Source organism: Gorilla gorilla, chromosome 3 (assembly GCF_029281585.2).
Source record: "Gorilla gorilla gorilla isolate KB3781 chromosome 3, NHGRI_mGorGor1-v2.1_pri, whole genome shotgun sequence".
NCBI lineage: Eukaryota > Metazoa > Chordata > Mammalia > Primates > Hominidae > Gorilla > Gorilla gorilla.
Genome location: NC_073227.2, coordinates 121,637,561 through 121,665,084, shown reverse-complemented (window position 1 = coordinate 121,665,084; position 27,524 = coordinate 121,637,561). Strand labels below are relative to the sequence as shown.

Below are 27,524 nucleotides of genomic sequence, written 5' to 3'. Positions count from 1 at the left end.
AGTTCTCTTCTTTCGAGCTTCAGTTCAGAAGTTACCTCCTCTGAGACCTGCATCTCCTGACACCTTCACTTAGAATAAAGGAATTGAGCCTCTTCCTTCTCACAGAGGACACCTTGATAAGAGCATGTTGCTGTGATGACTTGTTTCCTTGTCTGCCTCTCCTCTCCAGGAGGTGGAAAGTCCTAGAGACAGAAGTTCTATCTACTTTTGTGTCTTTAGCTCTAGCACAGGGCCTGCTGTAGAATAGGCATTTGATAACATGGTTGTTAAAGGAATGAAATAACATAAAGGATAAGATGGATTTAAATTTCTAAATTATGGGGTTCCTTTATGTTTTGAAATTTTGTCAATCTTAAATCGTGATCAGTACGCAAACGTCTGATGAGTCTTGACTTGTAAGCTCCAGTCTTTGTAGAAGTGTGTTTTCCTGTGAGTTTTTGAAGTGCAGTATTTTATTAACTGGCATTATATGGATTTCGCTCGGTAGCCAGCATGCAGAAGCATAACTGGCAGAAGTGGCCTTCCCATGGGGAGTGCTTGACTTTTAATGGATTATTGTCACAAGGTGTATAGGTTGATTTCCGCAAAGGTGAGTGATGGTTTCTTTCTCAGGAAAACAGGTGATGATACTAAATTGAGGGGAGAGCCATTTGACAAGCATATGGGAGGCCCGTATTAGTCTTCACAATGTGCAAATTCAAATGAATAAAAATGTATAAGATTAGGAATTAGAACAGAGATTAAAACGTACTGTACACCCCGATAGGTGATAACTTACTGTGTATATACCAATAAAAAATCTTCAGGCCCATCACGAGTACAGGCTGCTCATGAGTCACCTCTCCTGATGGCATGTCTGCATGGTGAGTGTTTTTAGAAAAGCTCAGTACTGGAATCCACACCAACAGAGTGGCAGTATAGTGAGGCACTTGCTCTTAGTCCCATCCTTACAGAAGACCACTAAAGCTGCACTACCCCAGATGTGGTTGTATGACTTCTGGTTAAAGAAAGCTAGCTGGGCCTTTCCAAGCTCCATTTTATTTTTGTTCTGAATGAATATTTCCAGTCTCTCACATGGGCTGGGATATACTTTGTCTCACTAACACAGAAACACTTTCATTTCAAAGAGTTGAAGACTAAGGAAACTATAGTTTCCTACATAAAATCTCACTGTTAGTTTCTGTTGATTTGCATTCAGCAACCAGGAGGGAATCTCTGTTGTCCTCGCCTCTGGTCAGAATTCTCCCTGAGTACTCTATCTCGTTCCACGTGCCCTTCCAGAAACGGATGTGTTAAATTTTGGACTAGGTTTTACAAAACAGTCCCCAAGATGATTAAAGGACTTTAAATAAATTGTGACAGGAAGTGAGAGATTATTCAGTCTGAACAAAAAAGGGTGAGTGGTGATTTAACTAGAGGCTTCAAATATTAGAAAGTCTCTTTCTGTAGTGGATCATACTCAGAAGTTGTTCATCACCCCAGTCAACTAAAGAAGAGAAAATATTTAGAAGCATCAGAGAATTAGGTGATTTTTAAAAAAATTTAACCAGTTAGGGGCATTTAACATTGGGATGGTTTATGGGAATCTTCTGAATGGAGAGAATAAATGATTCTTATTTATTTTTGTTGTAAATGTGAACTTTATGTGTGCTGAAGAATAGTCTAAACCTAAAATTATGGCATTTTGAAGCTGGAAGGAACCATGGAAATCTAATTTTCTGTCTGGCTCAGAACCCTCTATTTGCTGGGGAGAAGGATTGGGGGATGTAGGGGAGACCTTTGATCTCTTACACTTGCTCATGCCTGAATTTAGGCCTAAAAATGAGACTCCCAGAATTGGAAGGTACACCAGAATTCTAGCTAAGGCTGTCTCTAATGTGGAACTCCCTGTCCAGCCTCTCTGATGGATAGAATCCCGCCCCTGCATGTACACATCTAGTGAGAGGCAGCTCCCTATTCCATATACCTCTCACTCCATCCTGGACAACTCTGCTTTGAAGAAATATTTTCTTATTCTTGATTACAATCTGATGCTTTGAATATACATTACTTGTTCTTAGCATTGCCCTACAGAATTCCATAGAATAAGTCTTACCTGTTTGCCTCCAGAGAGCTCATTTGCTATTAAAAACAGCTTTCTTTTTTTTTTTTTTTTTTCATTTTTTTTTTTTAAGACAGTTTCACTCTGTTGCCCAGGCTGGAGTGCAGTGGCACGATCTTGGCTCACTGCAACCTCCGGCTCCTGAAGTTCAAACGATTCTTGTGCCTCTGTCTCCCCAGTAACTGGGACTACAGGCATGCGCCACCATGCCTGGCTAATTTTTTTGTATTTTTAGTAGAGATGGATTTCACCATGTTGGTCAAGCTGGTCTTGAACTCCTGACCTCAAGTGATCCACCTGCCTTGGCCTCCCAAAGTGCTCGGATTACAGGCGTGAGCCACTGCGGCCGGCCAGCTTTCTTGTTCTTAAGTCTTCTAGCTATTCCTCACCCAGCACGTTTTTGTTTGCTTTTTTTTTTGGAGGTGGGGGACAAAGTTTTGCTCTTGTTGCCCAGGCTGGAGCCCAATGGCGCGATCTTGGCTTACTGCAAGCTCCGCCTCCTGGATTCAAGCCATTCTGCCACCTCAGCCTCCCAAGTAGCTGGGACTACAGGCATTTGCCACCATGCCTGGCTAATTTTTGTGTGTGTGTGTATTTTTAGTAGAGATGGGGTATCACCATATTGACCAGGCTGGTCTTGAACTCCTGACCTCAGGTGATCCACCCACCTCGGCCTCCCAAAGTGCTGGGATTACAAGTGTGAGCCACCATGCCCGGCCAGTTTCTAGGTCCTCCTCCATCCTAGGAGTCTACCTTTAAATCCAAGTCAGTCTATTGGAGTCCCTTGAAAATGGAGAAGTGAACAAAGGTTGATCTTGACTGACTTCTTCCATGGAACCTCCAGCATCTTGTGCTCTCTTCCTTGGTACTCTTGCTTGCCCTTCTGTGTCCTCATGCCAACTTGGAACTCAGAAGTCTTTCACAGGTGGGCCCAGTTTAGCATCCCGAGATACCCCTTGGGAGGGTGAGGATTGCCACAGTCATGATGCTCTTAGTTCTCATGCCTTTCCCATTGAAATTCCCTTGTTATTTTTTCCCAGAACTTAGGCAGTTTCAAGTTGTCAAATGCCTAATCTGGTCTATAAGTAGAAGTCTCTGTAAAACCTAGATAGCAGATGCGTTTTAACAGTGACTTTCTAAAGGCATTGCTCTCACTTTTCATTTATAATACAGGCAAGTAATAAAGACGGGATGAAAGCATAGCACCATGTGGTGATAGTGGGGCTATTGAGAGACAGGCCATGCCCCCTTTATTTGCTTTTCAAATCATGCCACAAAGACAGCTAGCTCAGCACCTCACTTGACCAGAGCCAAACCTGCCTCTTCTGCTTGCTTTCACTTGTGCCTAATCTTTGAAGATTGTCTGCTCCTAATGCCATTGAATTTGGCAAATGTAAAATTGGTTGTAATTTGATAACTAGTTTCAGTTTCACTGAGATATGAAGGAGACCAGTGGCTTCCAACTATGGTGTCAACACGTTGTGTTAAACTCAGCTGTGAGGTATTAACAGCTACTGATAACCTAAAGAAGTTTGCAGATGACTTATTTTAAGATATCTACGTATAAACGAGAGTGGATTTACGTTCAACCCTAAAATGCTACTTTCACTTGCATTCTGACATGAAGGGATGGAGCTGCAACTGTCATGGTGGGCATTTTGTATAAATTGCAGTTGCTTGATCTTACTGATAAGTCTTTAATCACAGTGGAAATTACATATGTGTGTATTTCCCTGAACATTTTTTTTTATGGTGGTTCATTAGAATCTGGATTTGTTTATCCTAGTGTTTCGTAGAAGTGAATGTTATATCATGTATATCTCTGGGGGGAAGAAAGGCCGAGACCTGTCATGGGAGACTGTGCCTTTGCTAGCCAGTCTGTAAATTGAATAAACTTGAAACATTTAGGTAGGCACATTTGGGGTGACTTCAAAGTGCTTTATGAAGTCTTCTCTCCTCACACATCTCCAGGGACTACCATACCTGAAATTTCATGATTGTTTAAGATAAGAATGGCTTTTTTGATAGATATTTCAGAAGTAACTGATATTGAAAACATAATTTACTGAATTAACTAATTTAAATTTTTTTCCTTTTGGGTAATGTTGAATCTAGGAAAAAAATCCTGTTATTCAGGAGCCTTTTTGAGAGTTAACTTTCATGCTTCTTTTTAAATCCATATCCCATGCCTCTTTGAAAGTGTCACTCAGGGGTTGGGCGCGGTGGCTCACACCTGTAATTCCAGCACTTTGGGAGGCCGGGTGGGTGGATCTCCTGCGGTCAGGAGTTTTAGACCAGCCTGGCCAACATGGCAAAAAAACATTTCCACTAAAAATATAAAAATTAGCTGTGCATGGTGGCATGCACCTGTAATCCCAGCTACTTGGGAGGCTGAGGCAGGAGAATCACTTGAACCTGGGAGGCGGAGGTTGCAGTGAGCAGAGATCACGACATTGCACTCAAGCCTGGGCGACAAGAGCGAAACTCTGCCTCAAAAAAAAAAAGTGTCACTTGGTTTTCTATATGTCCCTATTTCCCATATGATATAATCTCCTGCTCGGTAAGTAGATTATTTGGTTGAGTGTAAAATGGCTGTTAAAAAGATACTGCTTCTACTTATTAAGCCATCCATCTACCCATCCTTCTCACGTATGTGTCAGACTTTTAGTGCCCACTGCATGTGTGGCTCTGCACTGTGTTCTTGGGGTCTAACATAATGTAGGCAATCTGAAGGTTACTGTCCAGTGTGGGAAGCAAAAGGAAATCACGGTATAAAAGTTTTGCTTTCTTTAATAGCAGAAGGGGCTACATCCTACTGTGGGAATGCAGAAAAGGGAGTGATAAGCTGCCTTCATAGACTGTGCTTTCATTTTTTGCAAAAATAAATGTAATCAATATGAATTTGTGGAAAGTGTAGCATATATTGCCATGTGTTATGACTTTGAGCTTATTTTAAAATAAAGATGGATGCCTGTTTTTGCCTAACATGTTAGTCGGTGTTATCAAAGACAAGAGGCAGACCATTCATTCACTCATTTCCAAAACACTGAATGCCATTCTGTGCCTAGCGCTATACAAGGCATGGGAAATTCAGTGTCAATAAGTCTTTGCTTTCCAATCAACAGGGACAATTTTAATTATAGATTGTCTTCCTATTAAGTATGAATTTTAGCAGGTATTAAAATTAGTTTGATAATATGAGAAAAAAATGAAGATTGAGGCTGGGTGCAGTGGCTCATGCCTGCAATCCCAATACTTTGGGAGGCTGAGGCGGGAGGATGGCTTGAGCCTAGGAATTTGAGACCAGCCTGGACATCATAGTGAGACCTCATCTCTACAAAAAAAAAAACCAAAAAACAAAAAACTGGGCATAGTAGTGCATGCCTGTAGTCCCAGCTGCTACTCAGGAGGCTGAGGTGGGAGGATTGCTTGAGCCCAGGAGGTTGAGGCTGCAGTGAGTCATGATCATGCCGTTACATTCCATCCTGGGTAACAGTATGAGACTCTGCCTCAAAAAAAAAAAAAAAAGAAAGAAGATGGCATTATATTTGGAATTCTGCAGCTATTGTAACTCACTTGTGAGCAGGGTATATGAGATAGAATCATAGACTTTTGAAGGTGGAAGAGGGCTCAGACGTAAGCTAGTTAAGCTGTCTTTCAAAAAGAAAAGATATTTCTGTTAGATGGTTAACAAGCCACTCTTCACTCTGCCTCCCTCCACATACTTCCAGTGATGGGGGAGACAGCATCACAGTGTGGAAAGAGCATTGGTTTACAGCTAGACAAAATCTGTATTTAAATCCTCTGTCCTCCATATGCCAACTGTGTGTCCATGGGCAAGTCATGTAACCATCTTGAACCCATTTTTCTTACAGAAATTTGGAAACGATACTAATTTTTTAAGGTTGTTGTAACGACGAGAGGAATATTATGTAAAATGTCTAGCCTTAGTGCCTGCACAGAAAGTGTTCCCAATATATGTTAGGTATTGTAATTTTGCTGCTGGACAGCTCCTTTGAAAGACATGCTTTTTACTTGTAGAAATAGTAGTAATTTTCATTAAAGTAATACACTTCCTCACCTCCTATCCACTGTCAAATCCGTTATACAGTCATTTGGGGGGCCCTACCATTCCATGGAGGCAGGTTGGCAGTGGCTGTCCAGTGGCTGGTTTCTGTGATATTTGACAGGTGTCACCTTGTTTTTCTCGAAAGGTTGTCCTCATTGGCTTTCATGAATTTCTTTTTTTTTGACTTTTTTGCTATCTCATCTTGACTGAATCCTAAATGTTGATGTTCCCTCATCCCTTTATACCTTTCTCTAGGCAGTCTCATGTCCTTACACTTACAGGATTGATTAATGCCTATAGGCTGATCACTGGCACATCTGTATTTGAAACCTAGACTTTTCTCTTGAGCTGTCTCTCAAACCCTATATACAACAGTTGCTGTGGATGGGTATGGTGAAAAATACAGTTGGGTGTCTGTTCTCCTGTGTTTCCTATGCTTGGTGATGTCACCACCACCCATCCCAGTCAATTAAACATACCTCTCAGTTCAAGTCTTTTAAATACTTCTAACCTAGTGCTGCAGGAGCCTCCCAACATCAGTGTCTCTGCTTTCAACCTTTTTCTCTTGCATACACATATCTTTTGTCACATTGTCACTAGGATTATTTTTCTAAAATGAACATTTGATTATGTGGATACCTACTTGGTGGTTGATCCCTTTTTTTACTGGTTTGCAGGAACTCTATATTATGGAATTTGACCCTATCACATGAATTCTGAAAATATTTATAATATAGCATATGTTACATTGTACTGAACTTATTTTAAGTCTCCAATTTATTTAAATATAAATTTTTGGGAGCTGAGAACATTTTTTATTTATATGTGTATTCTGAATGTTTATCTGTGTTTGGCATATAATAAAAGTTGATTGAGCTGAAGGACTTAAAAACCTGAAGCACACCTTCCATGCTTTTCATTTGCTTTACCTCTGCATGGAACACTTTTAGTCTGTCTCTCCTGTGTGAAACTTCTCTGAAACCCTTACCAGCTGTCTGTGCTGCTGCTTGTCTGTTGTACGCACAATGGATCACAAATGTTGGCAACATTTTTTCTTCATTAACTGAGAAATCTCTGAGGGGCAGGGTCTTATCCACTTGATCTCTCCAGTGCTTAGTGCAATGCCTGGCACATTATTCTTCATTTGTTTTTTTACAACAAAAAATTGACTGGGGAAGATATTTCTGTTTATTATACAAGAATAATGAAGCAAAGTACTTCCTGTCCTCCCTTCTATTCTAAAAATTTTAATGACATTAATATCCATGGCTTGCATGTATATTACCTCATTTTAAGTACCTTATGCAAAGTTTCCTAGTGAGTAAGTGGTGGATCAGGTATTTGGACTCCAAGTCCTGACTCAGATCCTGGGCTTTAACCACCATAACACTAACTTGAGGGCAAGATGAGGCCAAATATATTAGATGGTGTCAGTGAATTGATAGAAAATACTTGTTATTAGGGATTTGTTTTTATATAAAATATCATTGCTCCTGGAAATCATTTTGGCTGAACATCTGTGGCATTTTCTGTGGGAGAAAAATCTAATACTTTTCGTGGGGCAGTTATTTTTGTCCTCTTTGTAGAAATATGTAGTTGAGGCCCACAACAATGGGACTGGACCATAAATTATGCTTTTCTTGGCATTATTGACCTTATTATGGTGTTATAACACAAACAATCCAAAACATAAAAAGAAGTACCAACTATGAGAGCCATAAAAAAGTCATTTTAATTGGACCTTAAGTTTTTCCCCTAGGTTAAGGCTATGAAAAAAAAATGTAGTGCTAGTTATTGTACACTGTTAGCCTTTTTTTGTAGACATTGCCTTTTTATACAGGCATATTTTAGAGATATTGTGGCTTTATACAGGCATATTTTGGAGATATTGTCGGTTTGGAGATATTCCAGACTGCCACAATAGAGCGAGTATCACAAGAAAGCTAGTCACACAAATTTTTTGGTTTCACAATGCATGTTAAAGTTATGTTTACACTATACTGTAGTCTGTTAAGTGTGCAATAGCATTATGTTTAAAAAAGCAATGTACATACTTCACTTAAAAAATACATAACCGTTGTGCTAATGATCATCTGAACTGTCAGTGTCTTGGGGTGGCTGTTGCTTTATCAGCTAAATGTATGTAGTATTGGAAATCCTTTGAGTTGCTTCTCAAGGATGAGCAAAGAAAGTAGATTTTTTAGATTCTAAAGAAACTATCTTCTTTGCTCATCCTTGAGAAGCAACTCCTTATCCATTAAAATTTTATCATGGGATTGCACCAAGTCAGTCCTATCTTCAGGATTCACTTTTAATTCTAGTTCTCTTGATATTTCTACCACATATGCAGTTACTCCCTCCTCTGAAGGCTTAAATTCCTTAAAGTCAGTTTATTTCAAACTCTTGTTAATGTGGATATTTTGACCTCTTTTCATTAATCATGAATGTGCTTAATGGCATCTAGAATGGTGAATCCTTTCCAGAAGGTTTTCAATATGCTTTGTCCAGATCTGTTAGAGGAATCACTATGTATGGCAGTGACAGTCTTATGAGATGTATTTCTTAAATAGTACAACTTGAAAGTTTAAATTACTCCTTGATCCATGGACTGGAGAATGGGTGCTGTGTACAAGATCAGAGCTCTTGGATGACTAGGTGCATTGCAAGGAGCAGTAATATTTTGAAAGGATTTTTTTTTTTTCCCTGAGCAATAAATCTCAATCTCAGCCAAGAGCTTAAAATATTCAGCAAACAATAACAATGCTGTAAACAGATGTGCTGTTATCCAGGCTTTGTTGTTCCACTTACGGAGCACAGGCAGAGTAGATTTAGCATAATTCTTAAGGGCTTTAGGATTTTCAGAACGGTAAATGAGCATTGGCCTCAACTTAAGTTACCAGGTGCATTAACCCCTAAAAAGAGAGTCAGCCTGTCCTTTGAAATTTTGAAGCCAAGAGTTGGCTTCCCCTCTCTAGCTGTGAAAGTCCTCGGCGGCATCTTCTTGCTATAGAAGGCTGTTTCATCCCTATTGAAAATTTGTTGTTGAGTGTAGCTGCCTTCATTAATGATCTTAAGCAAGGTCTCCTGGATAACTTGTTGTAGCTTCTACATTAAAATTTGCTGCTTCACTTTGCATTTTTATGTTGTGGAGATGGCTTTTTGCCTTAAATGTCATGAACCAACTTCTGCTAATTTCCAACTTTTTCTCTGCAGCTTCCTCACCTCTCTCAGCCTTCATGGAATTGAAGAGAGTTAGGGTCTTGGCTGCTGATTAGGTGTTGGCTTAAGAGAATTTTGTGATTGGTTTGATCTATCCAGACCACAAAAAGTTTTCTTATATTGGCATTAGGCTCTTTGGTTTTCTTATCATTTGTGTGTTCACTAGATAGCACCTTTAATTTCTTTGAAGAACTTTTCCTTTGCATTCACAACTTGGATGTTTGGCGCAAGAGCTTTGGGCCTGTCTCCACTTTCGATATGCCTTGCATGATAAACTTAATCATTTCTACCTTTTGATTTAAAGTGAAACATGTGCAACTTTTCACTTGAACAGTTAGAGACCATTTTAGGGTTATTAATAAGCCTCATTTTCAATATTATTTTGTCTCAGGGAGTAGGGAGGCCCAAGGAGAGACAGAGAGAGATGGGTAAATGACTGGTCAGCACAGCAGTCAGAGTACACACATTTATTTGTTAAATTTGTTGTCTTATATAGGTGTGACACGAGGTGCTTTAAAACAATTACAATAGTAACATACAAAACCATGGATCACAGATTACCATAACATACAATAATAATGAAAAAGTTTGAAATATTGTGAGGATTACCAAAATGTCACAAGAGACACAAAGTGAGCACATGCTGATGGAAAAATGGCACCGCTAGACTTGCTTGTGACAGAATTGCTATAAATCTTCAATTTGTAAAAAATGTAATACCTGCAAAGTGCAGTGAGGCAAAACACAATAAGTGAGGTGTGCCTGTATTCATTTTCATATTTTTGTTGCTGAAGCAAATAAAGGAAGCCACACATAGCTAAAGTGAAAGCCACTTCAAGGAGACGTCACATGAAACATTTTGAGGAGGGAGTTATGTGGTTTCATTGTAACATTTTAGATGCAAATGTGAATTGTTTTGAGATCAGAATTTTTCGTTTACTACTTTGAACTATTCTTGTACTATGATGAATGTTTAGGGTTAGCCTAGTTGTACACTTATTAAATTGTTTGAAAGAAAAGATGGTAATTGAGAATTTTAGTGCTTCTCCTGAGGCAGGTGATTGGAGACAGTTTGTTCTTGTGATTCATAAACGTATTTTGAATCCAACTGAACCTTGTTTGATTTACTTTGAGAAATTCTGTGGTTGAGGTAGTTGCAGGTCATAGGTTTAGGTGTAAGGGAAGATTTAACACCCTGCCCTGATTTCCTGGGTCTGTAAATTCGGGGAGCTCCAATTTCACACGGAGGCCTCTTACCATCTCTTGCTTCATGGTGAATACCTCTGCGTGTGGGAAAATTTCTTCCTGCTGGAATCAGCTTAGGTTCATATTTTCTTTTTCTTCTTTTTTTCCCTGGTGATATTTTTGTGGACCCTGAACTTCAAATATATTTTTTTTGGTTGTTGTTTACAAAAGGTGTTCCAGTACCATGTAGATGAAAAATTTGAGTAACGTTCGTACAACTAGAGTGTTTTGTTGACAGTTCTCATTTTGTTAATATATATTTATTGAAATGTAAGGGTTTTCATGGCCTGAAAAAACAAAATATGCATTACAACTTTCCTGCTGTGTGTGTTTATTTCAGTTCTGAAGCTAGCCTGAAATAAGCTCTACTTTATAAGGAAATGGATGCTGAGTTGTCATTATGCCCAACATTTATGATACATATACAGCTAATTTGAATGTTATAAGTATAGAAAAATACCACGTAAGTCTGTATTCAAATTGGAATATCAAAGTAAAATAACCAATGATTAAACATTCCAGTGGTAGTACATGTGAACCAAGTGAGAAAATATGTAAGAAACATGCTTGGATTTTTTGTCTTTTTTCTTTTCTCCCACAAATGTGGATTTAATTTGTGTCTTACGAGTGAAATTTTAAAGTAGAAGATTATGAGAGCTCTTCTTTTGGGAATTCCCCTAGTAAATACAGCTTCTAAGTTCACTGTTTTTGTTCTTTCTTGAGCTAATGAGAGAGGTTAACATATTTGTAGTAGATTCCAGGTTTTAGAATTTTGTCTTATGGAAGAGAGGCAAACTGGAATCCCATTCAGTCACAATATTTGGTTCAGTCACAATATTTGATTAGACTTCAATTGTCTTGGACAGAAGTAAGACTGTTCTCCATATTCTTAAAAAATGGAAATGTGCATAAATTATTTTCTGTACATTCACTATTTTAAATAATTGTTTCCCTTTCACTCTTATGCTGAGCTGTATATTGTGACCACATGGATGAAAGTCTACCTCTTTCCTTCTTCACAAGGTTTCCAACAATGAGATTTTGTGAGTGATTTGGTTTATTTCAAGAATGATGGAATTATCACAATAATGTATATTTTAAAATGCTTTTGTAGTTATGCCGCAGAATAGGCAGATAGATACTGCCCATTCATATTTGAACTTCTGTCCTGTGAAGAGCTAGCCCCAGAAGGGATCTTTTGCTTTTGATTATTTAGCCTATATTTAAGAGGTTTCTTTTCTCTTGAATTGTTATCCCCAGCTACTTGTTCAGAGATGTTTGTAAACGAAGGGAGTGAGTGGGAGGAAAAGCTTATGTTACTTGTAGACCAGAGAATAGTATAGCAGCTAGAAGTGGTGTTTGTCTGTAGGCTACCCTTAGTTGATTTGTGTTGTCATGAAAGAAACACTTTGATGTATTCATTTCAGGACACGGCATTTTGGAGACTTCATTAAATGCTACCTGTTGCTGTCTGTGATGGAATCTGGTCTAGAATGTTAAGAGGCAGTAGAAAAAGCTGAAATGGCAAGAAGATGGCACTCTTCAGTCTTTACAGATTCACCTGTTTGCATTTTAGAAACACATTACCATTCTTTTTGCTTCTCTTAAAATTGGAGCTATTTGGATTAAAATTAAATTTATCATTATGATGTGACCTACTTGGTGTTAGTTATTTTTACTGTTTCTTTTAATCCCTAAGGTAATCCTGTGAGGAGGTTAATATGGAAATCTGTTCTGAAGTCTGTGAATCAAAGATGCTAAATAATTTTCTCATGATCAGAGAGCTAGTAAGTGGTCAAGCTGGAATTGAAAAACAGAACATTTAAAAATTATTTTGAAAAAATGTCAAATATATGTAGGAGTTAGGAGGACAGTTAACCCCCACACACCTATCCCATAGATTACTTATGGAGATTTTATTACATTTCCTTTATTCCCTCCTTCCTTTTTTGGAGACAGAGTCTCACTCTGTCGCCCATGCTGGAGTGCGTTGGTGCAATCTCGGCTCACTGCAACCTCTGCCTCCTGGGTTCAAGTAATTCTCCTGCTTCAGCCTCCTGAGTAGCTGGGACTACAGGCACATGCGACCCCACCTGGCTAATGTTTTTATTTTTATTAGAGATAGGGTTTTGCCATGTTGGTCAGGCTGGTCTCGAACTCCTGACCTCAAGTGATCTGCCTAACCTCAGCCCCCCAAAGCGCTAGGATTACTCTTCTTTTTTCTTTGCCAAAGTATTTTAAAGCCGATCCCAGACATCATGTTAATGAATGCGCACATTTTAACTGTGAGGCTAGTGTTTAGAATTCTGTACCTGATGGCCTAAGGTATAAAAGAGCATGACACAATATGAAGACTGTGAGCAGTAGAAGCCGTATTTTTTCTACAACATAAGTTATATATCTGCATTGAGTTTTCTTGATATGGTTAGCCGTCATTTGCCACTCATTTGTTAAAAAAAGATCAATGCAATAACTAATATTTATTGAGTACTGACTCTGGGTTAGGAACAGTCCCTCATATTTTATGCATATTAACTCATTTAGTTCACAGTAGCCCTGTGTTCTGTAATCATTTATTGTGGGTTCCAGTTGCTTGTCGAAAACAGTTACCTCTTTTACATAAAAGTGAAATATTCCACATTGCTTTGACTTGTGATATCTTTTCCATTCCTTACCTTTAGTAGTTATAATTTGTTAAGGAATGTATAGAACAGTGCTACTCAAAAGTGTGGTCCACATAACAGTAGCATCAGCATTGCCTGGAAGCATGGTAGAAATACAGAATTTCAGGCCCTACCTTTTGAATCAGAATCTGCATTTTAAATTAGGTCTTTAGGTGATTTATATGTATATTAAAGTTTGAGAAGGTTTGGGTTGCATTTAAACTGCCTTGCAAGCATGGTCACACATTACAATCACTTGGAAAACTTTTAAAGCTACCAATGCCCAGCACTGTCCCTGAACAATTAAATTAGACTATCTAGGTAAGCCTCCAGCATCTTTTTCCTTTCCTCCCCCTTTAAAAAAAATTAGATTCTCTAAATGAGACCGTAGTATTGTTATTGTTGTTTTTCAAGCATCCCAAGTGATTCTTAAGTTTGGCCATGCTTTAACATGCACTGGTTTTATAGGAGTAGAGTATCTTTGTGTTCTGTTCCAGCTTCTTAACACTGAAGAGAACATTTCAACTTGTAAATCATATGTTGAAAATGATGCCAAATGAGAGTCAAAGATGGAAGAAATTCTGGGCTTATACTTAGTCTTGTGTCGGTAATTGGCTCCTGATGGCATAAAAAATAATTTCCTTTTTTGCAAGACTGAACTTCTTCGTTGTTCTTACCCTCACTTGGCAGTAGGGAATGAAAGTGCCCCCAAAGTTTATTGTCTTTTTTTTTTTGTTGTTCCATTCTTTCCTTCAAGTGAAGAGTTACACTGAGGGAGGCAGGGAGATACGGAATACCAAATGGACAAAAACTGGACCAAGAGTTGTTAAATAAATTCACATCATTACACTGGATAGGATTCTAAGTATTTTAATCTTTTTAAAATGTTCTTCTGTTTGTGCATGGCTGCTTCATTTTCTTTAAGTTAGTGAATTTAGTTCCAGGCACGTACTTTGTTCGTTTAGCTGCATTTAGTGAGTACTCAGTAAAAGCAGTCAAAAGAATGAAATAGCAAAAGGGAACTGGAACAGTGGGGAGAAATGGAGTTTCTATGTGCTCCTTACCTTTAGTTGCATATGGTGGAGTGGTCTGGAGCCAGACTACCTGTATTGAGTCCTGGCTCTGCTGCTTATTTGCCCTGTTGCCATGGTCAAGATAATTATGTGCCTCTGTTTCGTTTCCTTCCCTCCCTCCTTTCCCTCCTTTCCTTCCTTCCTTCCTTCCTTCCTTCCTTCCTTCCTTCCTTCCTTCCTTCCTTCCTTCCTTCCTTCCCTCCTTCCCTCCTTCCCTCCTTCCCTTCCTTCCCTTCCTTCCCTTCCTTCCCTTCCTTTCTTTTCTTTTCTTTCTTTCTTTCGTCTCACTCTGTCACCCAGGCTGGAGTGCAGTGGTGCGATCTCACTGCAACCTCTGCCTCCTAGGTTCAAGTGATTCTTGTGCCTCAGCCTCCTGAGTAGCTGGGTTTACAGGTGTGTGCCACCACTCCTGGCTAATTTTTGTGTTGTTAGTAGAGACCAGGTTTCACCATGTTGGCCAGCCTGGCTGATCTTGAACCCCTGACCTCAAGTGATCTGCCTGCCTTGGCCTCCCAAAGTGCTGGGAGGCGTGAGCCACCATGCCCGGCCTTGTGCCTCCATTTTCTTGTCATTAAAACACGGTAATAGCAGCTACCTATAGAGTTGTTATGGGGATTAAATGAATTAATATATGCATACAGTAGTTAGAAGTTTAGACACATACTAAGCGCTATATAAGTATTTGCTGATATAATTACTGTTATTAAATGTTTCCCTACCTCAAAGAGAAAGGGTGGCTTATATATGAAAGCGTAGACTCTTAGCCTAATGGTTTCGACATCTGAGAGATTATTTAGGTTAAAATAGGATTTTTGATCAGGGAAATTGGATTCCTGATTTGAGCAGGGATAGAAGGCATTCAGAAATATATTCTGACGCCATTTACTCCTCATTACATTGGGAAGTGGGTTAATCAGTCCATCCTTGACTGAAGAGGGAGCAAGTAACACTCATCACACGTACACAGTTAACCTTAGCTTGTTGAAGTATTTCAGATTCCTTCCATAAGAGTCGCTGAATAAATCCAAATTTTAGTCTTTAAGATAATTGCCTTCCCCAAAGCCCTATAGTAGCACAATTGAGTATTTTAAAAACAATTCATTAGATTAGTAGTATTTTATAGTTTCGCTCTATTTGAGGAACACCTACAGGTGTTCAGTTCAGGCATGGAGGAAATGGGGCAGGCAAGTCAGAGGGCAAGCAAGGGAGGAATGGAGCAATAGGAATACTAGAGCTGTCAAATGTGGGCCCTTCAAGGGACCCTAAAGACTACATGTTAGCCGAGTGCATTTATTTCCCAGAAGATGAAATGGCTGAAGTGTGAAGATTTTAGTATCTAATGAGAAATACATGCTCTATTTTTACTTATTTTAATGCTGTTCTCATTAATTAAATACATTGATACATATATACACACATATGTATGCTGAGTGTAGCAAAAAACAATAGCAACAGTAAATATTATTCTACAGTAACATATTTTTGTGTCTATTTTTATGTCTCTTCAAAATTGTGATATTAACTAAATATTACCTCTTTTTCACAGTTGTCTTAGTTCATTCAGGCTACTATAACAAAAATACCATAAGCTGGATGGCTTGTAAACAAAAATTTATTTCTCATAGTTCCTGAGGATGCAAAGGCTGCATCTTTAGATCAAGATGTAAGTAGAGGCCAAGTGCAGTTGGCTCACGTCTTTAATCCCAGCTCTTTGGGAGGCTGGGTCGGACGGATCACCTGAGGTCAGGAGTTCGAGACCAGCCTGGCCAGCATGGTGAAACCCGGTATCTTCTAAAAATACAAAAATTAGCCGGGTGTTTAGTGCACATCTGTAATCCCAGCTACTTGGGAGGCTGAGGCACGAGAATCGCTTGAACACGGGAGGCAGAGGTTGTAGTGAGCTGAGATTGCACCATTGCACTCCAGCCTGGGTGACAGAGTGGGACTCTGGTCTCAAAAAAAAAAAAAAAAAAAAGATGTCAGTAGATTTAGTGGTGTTTGGTGAGAGCCTGCTTTCTAGTTGTGTTTTAAGGGCACTTCCTAATCTCGTTCATGAGTGTCTGGCCTCATGACCTAATCATACCCCAAAGGCTGTATCTCTTAATGCCATCATTTTCCAACATGATGGTTAGGATTTCACCATATGAGTTTTGTGGAGACATAACATTTAGACCAGAGCGGTAGTGATTTTCATGCATTTTTGAATAGACTGTGCTATCTATTTTTTATGGGTAAGATTAGGCATGTTTTTGTTGGCATAGAAAAAATTGCTATGTGAAGAGAGTGACTGTTATTTCTCTAACATTTAACCAGAAAGCCTAAATATGTTCAAAAGAGCTCATTTGACAACGGTTCTAGGGCAGAAGTGTTAAAGGACAAATGAAACAAGGATTTCTTATTCTTAATTGGAGTTGAGGGAAAGGGCCAACCTTCTGTAGGGAAAATGACTATAAATGGTCTTTGCAGTTAAGACATCCTCTGTTGCAACAGCCACCTTTTTGATCGGCTTGTTTTTCCTCTTTCTTCACAAAGTACTGCTATTAAAAACACCTTTCTCTTGGCACTTGCACTCTACCATTTGACTCTTCAGATTTTTCTTGTTTCTGCATAAAATTTTATTGCTCTTAGTTTTGAACCTTTGTGTAGCCGTAGTACCAAGCTCTTTGCCTTTTTCTTCATTTGTTATTCCCATCTTGGAGGCTTATTCACTGGTACTCGGTATGCCTGGAAGGGTTCCCTTGTTTTATGCCAGATGACAACAACAAGTGAATCCTGCTCCCTAGTCCTTTTATAGATAGCTTTTGGGGGAAGAAAATTTAAAGGAAAAAATAAAAACAAAAATTTTATTGTCATTACCGAAGATGGAATGACATTCATTCTCATCTGATAGACTTTTTGGTCTCTGCTAATATTTTTTAAGCCTTGAGGGCAAGGATTGCTTTTCCTTGTTTTAGTGATGTAATATTCCATGCTAAAGTAACACCCAACACTGAAATGCTCTTTTCTTTGTTTCTTCAAATATATGTGGTTTCTGAACTATATCTGTTTTTTTAAATAATGTAGTTCTGTAAGTCGGCTATACCAGAGGACTTCTGTTTCTACTTTTTATTTTGGGTTAATTTATATAAAATAAATGTGTATGGACATGTTTACCTCTGTAGATCTATCCTTGAGTTTGTTTATAAGCATTATATCTGTAAAATGTAGGTGAGAAAATGGAATCACAGTTTTCGATCTCACAGATCACTGGTGGACATAGAAGCACAAATCATGACTTTTGATAGAAAATAGCTTAAATCCTGCCAAAAATACTTTGTCTTGTAAGTGAAAGTGCAAGGATTAGATTTGACTTTAAACACATACACAAACATCAATGTTTTTCTTGCCTTTACCTTTCTGTGATGCTTTCCTCTTAGGTGGCTTCACTGCCCTGTAGTCATTTTTTATGCTGGAGCAACGATACCCACCTTGTAGATCCAGATTTAACCTGGATCTCAGAATAATACCTGAGATCTTTTCACAAAGATCTCAGAATAAGACTGACATGGTATCCATCAGAATCATATAATCTCTCCCGAAGATTCTGAATGGATCATATGCCTACTCCTGGATCAGGCAATGTGTCCAGGTTTGTTAGGCCAGCCTATTTGCCAGCTAATGACAGCTTAATTATACATTGAAACATTGCTTGTTTAACTCAAGTTTGGAATGAAGGAATAGCTGTATGTCATGTTTTAGGCAAGGTTTTTAGCCAGAAGCATTGTTTCTTTCTATATGAAGGTTATTTCTTTCTAAGAACCATGACCAATCACCTGGAATCCAAGCCCCCCCGCCTTCCACTGGAGGAAACATTGACATATTGTCTGTATATGTGTGTGTGTATATACACAAACACACACACACACATACATACATACATACGAGTGGTTTTGTGTATGTGTGTGTACCATTCAAGCTATGCCATAGCTATGCTGATCCATTTTGAAAAATCTTCCTTTAGTACATAATACTGTTTTAGTAACAATGCAAGTAAACCATTAATTTTAATTGATTACATTTTATGTTAGTTGTTTTTGGGCAGCTTATAGGGAATGCCTCCCTAATGCTAATGCCTAATCTCAAATATAAACTTAAAATCACAGTTTTGAATAGGCTACTTCTGGAAATAAAAAAAAATTCGCTACAGATTCTGTGTGTGTGTGTGTGTGTGAGTACATGTACACACGTGTGCATGTGTGAATTCTTAGTTGTTTCTATAAGATAGAATGATATTACCTGATACTGTTTTGTTTTTAGAGTTCATGATCCTTGTTAATATTTTGGCTTGTTGTCCCTCTATTCACTGACTCCTATGGAAATTGGGGACTGGGTAGAGGAAAGTCAGGTATACACAATATCTTATATACTCTTCAAAATTATCCTAGAAAGCTGGTGCTATCTTTGAGATGAAATTCAGGTATAAGGCTACATGTACATGACGTAGTCTGCTTAATAATATATGATACCACAAAGCCAATTGTACTTAAGAGTTTTTGCTGGGTCTTCTTTATCACTCTTAGTATGCTATTTATTTTGTATTTAAAATAGGTTTCTTGATATAAGTTTATCCCTTGGATATTTAAACAGTTTTCATCAATTGATACCATTATACTTCTGTTCTAAAACATCTTCTAAATATCCCTGAATAAATTCTTACCTCAATTTTTTAACTGATTTGTGAGATTTCTTTTTCTCCATTAACCTGATTCTTATTGAAAGGAATGAACTGCTATTACGGAAGTACTGTCAATTTCATATCATCTAATCTGCCCATTTGAAATTGATGATTTAGTCGTAAAGGAGTATTTTTAGTTTGCTTTAATTAAGTAGCATGGCTTGTAATGTGAAAGTTTTGGGTACTCTTGAATAAGATTAGATTACAGAATTTATAGTTCTAAAAATTTATTTAAATTATTGAATCCTAAACATATGCTTAAGAATGTGAGTGAACCTTTAATTGGACACTTCCACTAATTTGTAGCCTTTCCATGGAAACATGCCACAAATCAATAGGTTAAAATAAAACTTAGTCACTTTGTAAATAGTATAATAAGAGTTTCTAAAAGTAATAATGCCATTTATCTTTCATTCTTTTTTGGGTATACATTACTGAATGGATAAACTCTCTGTTCTTCCTTTTTAAAGCCAGGCTTTTTTTTTTTTTTTTTTCCCAATATGGTATAACTCAGAATTCTTCACATTTAAGAGCCCAGTAAATTTTAATAAATTTTCTAAGCAGCTGCCTGCTTTTAAAATAATATTTGTCTTCATTATGTTCTCATTCATTGCTAATTTAATTTTTAAAAATAACTTTAGTTGAGAGATTGCTTGTCCAGCAGAAATGGAGCTAGCCTACATTGAGAAGAGAAAACCTGTGTAGAAGAATTTAAGAATATAGAGAGTTTGAAAGAAGTGAGAATCTCCAAGCTATCATTGCACATTTCTTAGATTCTAGATCCTTTTGTGCAAAGTTAAATGTGAGTGGAAATGTGTAATGGGCAGAACTTTGAGCTATTAGAATTCTCTTGATAGCGAGTTTAATGTTCATATTGAAAACAGAATGCTGACTATCAAGTTAGACTCAAGCATAAGGTTTTGGACCCCAACTTTAAGAACCTTTGAAACCTGAATCTCTTCCTTAGGTACAAATGAAAACTTTAATGACTCTTATTGGAAGCCATTGATTATATTTTTGTTCTTAGTATCTACTGCATACTTTTATGCTTATACTATATACTGGATATACAAACAGAGCAGTTACCACAATACCACACAGATACACAATTCTAACAATATAGTTTAATACTTCATGATTCATAAGTTAATGTATTATTTGTTAGGTGGTAAGTATGATGCCTATCAATTTGGCTGAAATCTTAGCACATCATTAATGAAGCCTGGTTTGCTTACCACTTCTGTGATTTCTTTATAAAATATTTCATTATTCAAGGAAAAATACACGTTTCTTTGTGTTTCCTTTCATGGGAAAGTCATTTTTACTTTCTAAAAGGAATTTAATAGCTGAAGTTCCTTTTAAGTATGCTATGAACTCAGTTTAAAAGGAATAATTTAATTGGCGCTGGGGTTTTCTGAGTCTAGGCCTTTTATGAACAGATGTTCGTAGATTATTTCAGTAGTGAACTTTTTTTATATCATTCTGTGGTTTAAATTTTTTCTGAATATTTCTTAAAAATACAACTCCAGTTTTCAAAAGCATGCATGTGAACATGCTATCATTTTGAGTGGGCAATTTATATTACCAAATTGTTTTGATACGTTATTTACTACACTACAACTATTTTTTAAGAGAAGTGAGAAATATAATAGGCAATATTTGTTGAGTGATTACATTTGTCTGGTACTATGTCAACCTACTTTTCACATAATAATTTTTTAAATACCGAGGGCAACTCCAAGAGGTAGATATTGTTGTTTTTCCAGTTTACAGAAGAAGGGACTTGAGTCACAGTGCACAGCTTGCCCATGATTGCACAGTTTGTAAGTGGTGATACTAGGATATCAACCAGTGACTATCGGTTTCAGAGCCCACTGTTTAACCATTAAACAATGTGCTTCTCAAAAGACTGAAAGATTGTTGAGACTTTCATCAAGTGGATCAAGTAGACCAAGTCCACAAAAGTCCAATTTATTAAATAGTGTTCTCTGATTTTGAAAAAAGTGGAAAAATAGTATTGTCAGTAGCCGAGTAGTTTTTGGTATGACAAGTAATATTATTACAGCAAATATGTTTTGATATGACATTATTTCTGTGTTTAATTTCGAGCCTCTTAATCATGATCTTTGGAAATCTGTGTAAATTTAAAGAATGATAAAATATACTAAAACACATAGAATACAACCAGATAAAGAATTTGAAGATACTGGGAATGTTTAGTCTTGCATTAAAGATTATGGGGAGATAAGGAACTTCATTTATTTTTACAAGTATGTAAAATGGAAGGAAACATTTTGCTGTCTTGATTATATGAATAGATTGAATTATTAGAAATTGTATCACTTTACTATTGGAGAAATTTAGGGCAGTGTGTGTGAGTGTGTGTGTGTGTGTGTGTGTGTGTGTGTGTGTGTGTGTTGGGAGTACCGAGTTAAGGGGCCTCCAAGACCATGTTGAAAGGATGACACAAATGGCCTGGTTTTCTTTTGCTGTGGACTGCTTGTCTGGCTTTGTCTAGCTGAATGCAGCCAGATAGATTGTGGAAAATGATTGTGGGAAGCTGAGAAGGTTTTTGAGAGAGGAGATAGATGGGAGAGTAAAGTGGGGAGGTAAATGCCATAGGGAATGGAATATTGGGGAAAAATACTTATAGAAAATTTTAAGTATGTTTACTCTGTGTATGTGAAATGACTCCTTCTTCTATCTTCCCAAGAAGATTTTGTAAAAAATGTACTTTCTTCATTAGTGCTTTTGAAGTCATGTTCATGTTTTTCTCAAATGCTTTACTATAAGACTGACTTCTAGAAGAAAAGACTGACTTATAAGTGAAAGCACAGCCAAGAAGGCCCTCTTACTACGTTCAACTTACAGATGTACCAATTATCTGATAGTGTTTTAAAATACTAACTTAGCAATAACACATTGGAGGATAGTTGTAGATCTCTATAAATAGTTGGACCTAGCTATTCAGGCAACTCTCAGATTTGATTGCTTATCAATATTTGCATTTTCTTCTGGATTCTCTATCTGGCTATTTGTTCATAACTTTTGGATATAAGAATAATTTTAGATGATAAATATCCCTTTAAACTTAGTGGCACTTCTACTGGCAGAACTTACCTTTACCTAAACCAACTCCCTGTATTCTAACCTTGGGAAAACATTAGTATTTATAAAACAAATCCCACCTGAGTTTGTCTGACAGAAACAGTAATTCTTTATAATGTAAATGTTGAAAATAGTTTCCTAAAATGTAAAACCACATTGACTTATTTGATTGCTTATAATGAGATGATTCCAATGGGGTATTATAGCCTCCCTAAGAAATAACTCTGGATATGTCAACCTCAATTATCTTTGATTTGCTTGAAAAATTTGATTATATTATGAATAAATTGGAGAATATATGCAAATTCCTGTGGCAAGTTCATCTAGTTGCCTCCAAATACTCATTTTTACCTTATGTTTTAGTAATAACACAACTCTGATTTTTAGCTCAACACATTGCCACCCAGCCAGAAAAACCTACATTTTGTAGATTCCTTTGTAGTCACGTGAGTCTGTGTGATAAGTTCTTTTCCTGGGCAGATGTTGAAGTGCTGAATGTTACTTTTGAGATGTATCCTTAAATGTTTCTTACCCTGCTTCCTAGAACATAGAATTGATGGCTGGAGCTCTGGCAGCCATTTTAGACCTTGAGGATAAGATTCACACTAGGCAAGCAACCAGCCTTATTTTGTTGTTTTGCTTTGTTTTAGGTTTTCAGCAGTCCGAAACCATGGTTTTTAGTTTATGTCTCTAGTGATGAGCAGAAAAGAGGGATGAGGAAGGGGCTGTACTGGCCCAACCAGAAACCAAAACTACGAACCCATGACTGTATTCTGTTCCTGGGACATGCCTGCATGGAGTAGTCCCAGTCCTTGATGACTTTGTGGAATTGCCATACTATAGGCTAGATTACCCACTTTGACTTAATTTCTGTGAGAGGGAACTGAGCTTCTATCTTATTTAAGTCATTGTTATTTTGGGTTTGTCATATACAGCTGAATTAAATTCTAGCAGATACCATTCTCAGTGAATAGGACCTTTCTTGTATACTTAATTGGCTTTATTCTTTTGGGCATATTTCTGCATCTTGAATGAGAGATTCTGATTCCCACATGTCAATGTCAGTGAATAATGAGAAACAGCAGAATATGCATGGGGGAAAGAGCATGAATCTGACTTTGAATTTTACTGATTATGTGATCTTGGGCAAGTTATTTTACCTTATTGAGCCTCAGTTTACTTTTTTATAAAACTGGGGTTGTACTGTGTCTTAGTTCATTTGGGTTGCTCTAACAAAATGCCTTAGATTAGGTGGTTTATAAACAACAACAGTTTATTTCTCACAGTTCTGGAGGCTGGGAAGTCAGGGTGCCAGCATGGGCAGATTCTGATGAGAGCCTTTTTCCTTCATAGATGTGTGTCTTTTCATTGTAACTTCACATGGTGGAAGGAGTAAACAAGATGCCTTGGGCCTCTTTTTTAAAGACGTGAATCCCATATAGGAGGACTCAGCCCTCATGACGCAATCATGTCCCAAAGGCCCCATCTCTTAATACGATCAGATTGAGTATTAAGTTTCAACATGTGAATTTTGGGGGGAGCACAAATATCCAGATGTTAAGATTTCTGTAAGTAGGAGGACTGTCGTATTTAATGAAAAAATTATAAAACCAAGAGCTGTTGTTTTGAATCATGTTTTGAAAAAATACAAATGAAATATGTTGTTCTTCTGCGAAGTGATTTTTATAAAAGAAGAAATTAAGAAGCAGTTACCCTTATAATGAAGGAAGGTAGCCATTCAGATAATTTGAAGAAACAGAAGAATTTTTATACTTTGTTTCCATTTTTCTTTCTCTAGTTCAATTGAAAAAAATGTCGAAAATATCTCATAGGGATTACTTTTATTTTCTTAGAAATATATTGGTAGATATTTTTCATTAAATTATTTAAGATCAGATGGAGTGAGAGGTATTGCCATTATTTATAGTTTTTACAGCAGAGCAAAAAGTAAGAGTTACCATTTTGAAAATTAAATCTTTTTTTTTTTTTTTGGTTTTGAGATGGAGTCTTGCTCTGTCACCCAGGCTGGAGTGCAGTGGTGCGATCTCGGCTCACTGCAAGCTCCGCCTCCCAGGTTCATGCCATTCTCCTGCCTCAGCCTCCGGAGTAGCTGGGACTACAGGTGCCCGCCACCATGCCCAGCTAATTTTTTTGTATTTTAGTAGAGACGGGGTTTCACCGTGTTAGCCAGGATGGTCTCGATCTCCTGACCTCATGATCCACCTGCCTCGGCCTGAAAATTAAATTTTTTGGTAACTTGATTAGTAACATCTTAATTGAAATTTGATAATTTAGAAGCCCATCTGCCGAACTTACTCCTTAAAATTAACATATGTTGAAATATCTACAGTAATGTTGCCAGTACAAGTGTTGGATAGTGTATTGCAAACATATTTTTGCAAATTTCTGATTCCTTTTAGTTTCTGGATTGCCTCCCAGTTTTAAACATAGGGTAGGTGATGAAATTGTTGGGCATCAAATGCATTTGAAAGTTGTAAATGTGTTCTATTTTCTTTTAAAATTATTTGACAGACTCTCATTAGTGTTTGTTGTACAATAACAATTGTATCTTCTAGTGTTTGCCCCTCAAGTGAAGTTCTCCTTAGAAGAGAAGATCTTTTGGGATCAGTTCCCCCCATTTTCTTATATGTTCACTAATCAGCTGGGGTTAACATTTAATTATTCCTCATATTCCTCATATTCACAACCACTTAAACATTTAATAGAGTTTTTAAAAATCCAAGCAATGTGTATCTTGTATAATTTTATTTTCATTTAAAATTCTGTTACCAAAAAAGCCAGGTTAGCCATTTGCTTATAATAAATCATGCCTTCTTTTAGGAATTTTTAGAGTCAGTTTAATGGGACTCCTGAGTTGACAGCTGTGCAGTCTGAATTGCCTTAGACTCTGAAAATGCTTCAGTTTTAAAATACTACCAACCAACATGGAGTACTGATCTTCCCACTTGTTGCCAAAGAGGCTAGTTAGGAAAACTAGGGACAGGCTGTTCTCTTGCAATTCAAAACTGAACATAAACTGAAATTGAGAGAAAGTCATATTAAATCTTCATGTCTGCCATGTTTGCAGAGGTCAGCTATACAAATATGAATGTTAATTTGAACTTCAAGAAAAGGACACTGCTAAAATATAATACATCTTGAAAATGAAGATGACTCTCTACTTGTTTTAATCAGAATCTCACTGATATGTCTCAGGGATTAATTTCATATATCATATCCTTAGGCTGAGTGTGTTGGCTCACACCTCTAATCCTAGCACTTTGGGATGCTGAGGTAGGAGAATTGTTTCAGGACAGGAGTTTGAGACCAGCCTGGTCAACATGGCGAGCTCTCATCTCAAAAAGAAAAAGAAAAAAAGACCCTTCAAGAACTCAGTTTTGTGGTATTAAAAACTGAGAGAGAGATGTTTATAATAAAAAAAATACAGTCCTACCCATAGGATCTTTAGTAATAAGTAAGGACAGAGCTTCAAGAAAATTGAAGTGTTTGAGAGGTATAAAGTAAAGGGTTTGGTTAACTTGGAAGAAGGGAAGGAAAGAAGAAATAAGATTTTGTACATTTATTAGAATGCTCTTCTCAGTAACTTGTATTTCATTGTGCATTTTAAAGTGCTTTTTATGTATTTTTTGCCTTCTGTAGCCAGAATGTTGATATGTCAAAGATGCTGGTTTTGCCTGCAACCACTTTTTAATGTCTCTGATGATGTATCTGGTGCAGTGCTTAGGAGAAAGCACTTATGCTTACTTTTGTGTTTTGACTGTCTTTTATACATTTTATTTGCTTGCTGTTTGTCACTTATTGTATTAATCTATACATTTTCTTTTAAAAAATTAATAATTAAAGATTATTTGAAGTTTCTTCAGTAAATGGTTATACAGCTTAATTTTTTCAGACCACATTTTACTAAAGGAGGAACTATTTTTTTTTAATTTTTCAATTTTTCACATAAGTCTGAACATTTGAAAAATGAACGGCCATTCAGCCAGTCTGACAATAAAGATAATTTGTGAATGTTCTGTAAGAATGTAAAAAGATGATTCTAGGTATTTTATTTATTTTTATTTGTTTGCTTTTTATTCTTAGGTAAAAACTCTTCTCCCGGGTGAATTCTTTTATTATTTAATAAAAAATAATGTTTAATAAGTCCCAGCTTTCTATATATGTCTTATGTCACATAATTTAAGTTATAATTTATATACAGACAGTTTTCAACTTAACAGTCTTTTGACTTTATGATGGTTTTATTGCGATGTAATGTCATTGTAAGTAGAGGAACATCTGTACTTAAAATGAAAATGAAATTGAATATATTTTAATGATCCATTTTATGTCATTGCAATGTATGCATTATATAATACATATATAGATGTATATTTCCTTTATTATTCAGTTTAATCAAAAGTATATGTAATCTCTTTATATTTATTGACTCCTGATTGTCTTTTTCAACTGCTTATAATTAAATGAAATGTCTGTGTAAGCCACATAGAAAAGTGCTTGGCAAAGAGTAGGCGTTCATTAAATGTCAACTATTATCATTATTTTAGTTTTTAAATGATACATAGTGATATAAAGTAGTAGATATTAGAGAGTTCAGCCTGGATAACTTACAAGTTGATTGTATGCGTGTCTTCATAACTACCTTGAGTGGAAAGAGATAAAAAAAAAAGATAATAAATTGGATGGCTTGGACAAGGTTGTATGTTCAGAACCTGAGCTTTACCAACAGAAAAATTGCAGCATCATACTGAGCGATGGTATCATTTTTTTGGTATCATTTTGGTATCCTTCTATCCCCCAGGCTGAAGTGCAGTGGCACGATCTCAGCTCACTGCAACTTCCACCTCCTGGGTTCAAGCTATTCTCCTGCCTGAGCCTCCTGAGTAGCTGAGATTACAGACACACGCCACCATGCCTGGCTAATTATTTTACTTTTGCTAGAGACAGGTTTTCGCCATGTTGGCCAGGCTGGTCTTGAACTCCTGACCTCAAGTTATCTGCCCACCTTGGCCTCCCAAAGTGTTGGAATCACAAGCATAAGCCACTGTGCCTGGCCAAGAGATGGTATCTTAATGTTTAGTATTGCCTTACAATATAGAGAGGCAGCATGGCTTAGGGGCCAGAACACCTAACAAATAGCTACAGACTTCAGGTAACTTACTCAGTTTTCATGATTTTTAAATACCTCCTTAGCTAAATAAGGATAATACTATCAAGCTGATAGGGCTGGTTGTAAAGATTAAATGAGATAATGTAAAGAATAAAGCACAGTGCCTTGTCACATACTAGGCACCAAACAAATTTTAATTCT

General features: G+C 37.1%; 1 protein-coding gene and 1 non-coding gene across 4 annotated transcripts in view; both read left to right on the top strand.

The window, feature by feature from the left end:
- The window catches only part of PPP3CA (protein phosphatase 3 catalytic subunit alpha), a 324,214-nt gene that overhangs the window by 9,506 nt on the left and 287,184 nt on the right, over nt 1-27,524 (top strand). The window lies entirely within an intron of this gene.
- Nucleotides 8,327-8,438, top strand: MIR1255A (microRNA mir-1255a). The gene has a single exon (NR_106389.1). It is a non-coding gene; the product is annotated as a microRNA mir-1255a (primary transcript).